This window comes from Marmota marmota, unplaced genomic scaffold (assembly GCF_001458135.2).
Source record: "Marmota marmota marmota unplaced genomic scaffold, marMar, whole genome shotgun sequence".
NCBI lineage: Eukaryota > Metazoa > Chordata > Mammalia > Rodentia > Sciuridae > Marmota > Marmota marmota.
The window spans coordinates 16,444,822-16,447,365 of NW_026000093.1; positions in this window are offsets into that span (position 1 = coordinate 16,444,822).

Sequence of the window (2,544 nt, forward strand, 5' to 3'; positions counted from 1 at the left end):
TTGTATGTCTACGCCACCATTTCTCCATTTTTTTCCCTTAATGATGTACTCTTTTTTTTTTTTTTACAAGTGGACTACCTGCCAACATTGAAATTACTTCACATTCTAATTATAAGTCTCTACTATTTCCACTGCCATTTTTTTGTGTGGTATTTAGGAGTCACCTGTCACAACCATCTGGACTCAAGTTGGCTCTAGTTTTAACAAGTTTAATGACAATCAATTGATATTTTTGTGCATAAATAACAACTTTGGACTCCACATTCACATTATGGTACACTTTTTAAAAAGGATACTTAATTAGATAATGCCTTGGTATATCTTACTGAAATTTCTACCTAAATTTCCAGAAGAAGATGCTATTACTAAAAACAAGTTAGAGGTTGTTTTTGGAAAAAAACAAACAACTTTTTCTTTAAGAGAAGGAATCATGCTATATGAACTCTCTCAGTATTACTTTTAAACACTTAAAACTGCTTGAGAAGACTGGCTTCTCTTGTCTTGTTAATCATTCAGAGTTCCAAATGGTACTTTTCTTCCTGCCTCCCCTTCTCTTTCACCTAGCAAATACTCCCAATGCATCCACTAAGGCCAAGCTGCTAGGGAATCAGGTGGTTTTCCTCTGTGCTCCCACAGAGTGAGAATTCTTTCATACACTATTCACATTGACTTATCAACCTTTACTTTATTAACTTCCTCTCATTCCAAGTATAAACCAAAGCTTGGGATCCCCCTCTTCATTTATGCTAGCTTATTCACTGGCTTCTGATTACCTCCTTTACTGATATTCCATCTCCTCCCTCAAAATCCAAGACAAAGCCTGTAGCCCTTCAATCCCAGATACCCTCCTTCTCTCAGTTGTTTGATAACTGAAGACACTTAATTTCCTGCTTCAGTTGGTTTCTGTTCTGCATGTATTGCCATCTTTATACCATCTTTACTGACTTATCTTCTTTATTGTCTCCCACTCCCCCACAAGAACAAAAACTCCCCAAGGCAAGAGTTTTGTCTGTTTTGTTCACAGGAGTGTCACCAGCACCCACAGTGGGCCTAGGTCTGTCTTTTTTTTCTTTTTCTTTTTTAAATACCTTTATTTATTTGTTTGTTTGTTTGTTTGTTTATATGTGGGGCTGAGGATTGAATCCAGGGCCTCACACACTAGGCTCAGCTGTAGAGCACTAGGCGAGTGCTCTACAGCTGAGCCACAAATACAGCCCCCAGCCTAGGTTTTTCTTTAGTGAATGAAACGTCAGCTTCCATCACCATCCTCTGAACTCCTCAAAGGCAAGGATTTGATTTTGTTTTTGCAAATCTAGCATTTTCCTGTCCATACTGTACATTCAAAAAGAATTGGGGCTTGTAAGCTTTCTGTCGAAGGAACTGCAACAGACACTAGTATGGCAATATGTAAATCAATGGATGTGTAACTGATGTAATTCTGCAATCTGTATATGGGGTAAAAATGGGAGTTCATAACCTACTTGAATCAAAGTGTGAAATATGATATATCAAGAAATTTGTAATGTTTTGAACAACCAACAATAAAAAATTTAAAAAAAAAAAAGAATTGGGGCTGAGGCTGTAGCCCCAGTGACAGAGCACTTCCCTAGCATGCATGAGGAACTGGGTTCCATCCTCAGCACCACATAAAAATAAACAAATAAAATAAAGGCATTCTGTCCATCTAAAACTACCAAAAAAAAAAAAAAAAAAAAGACTTAGTTTTATGAATACCCTATTGGGAAGACAGGCCAATTCCTGGGTAGTTTTAAGCAGGCAGAAATCAAGAACAGGCCTGTTAAAAACAGCTGGTCAGATTTCTGCCTCAGTTCCAGGCCTCCTGCTCCCTACCTAAGATCCCATAGATTCTATCATATTAGGCCACTGGACACACTAGTACAACTGCAGACGTACTTGCAGGTGAGTGGTTGTGGAGTTTAACAGAATAGGTTTATGGCGTTAAAAAAAAAATCTCCCCATTTGCTAGGCATTTATTTGTATATGACACTAGCAGGGCCAGGTGCCAAGAATTCAGAAGGGTTTCCCTGGACTGGGAGGGAAGAAAGGGGAGGAGCCTGTTATGGAGGCTTTGTGGAACTGCATTTTTGAAACAATGTTGTAATACAGTTTCAGGCGCCATATGGAAAGACTAGGACTCAGGAGCGGCAGGGCCCTTAAGTCGGTTGTTCTAAGACTCTTTCCAGCTGCAAGATTCCAGGGAGGAAGGAATGAAAAAGAGGGAGGGAGGAGAACAAAAGGTCCTCTGACAGTTGATTTTTTAAACCTTCCAAGTAACTTTTGGACAGCTTGACTTTGAACACACCAGTGATTTCCCTCAGGAGGAAGGGCTCGAATTACTACTTCAAACTACTAAAGACCTGTTGAGCCCGCACGGGATCACTACTGGGATTCCTTTAAGAGGCAGCTCTCACCCTCCCGCGGGCCTGGTGGCAAGGCCGGAGGAGGGTTGTGCGCGGGTGGGTGTGCGCTGGACAGCGGCCAACAGAGGAGGGGCTGAGGGTGGCGCGGGGCCGGCGCTTTTCC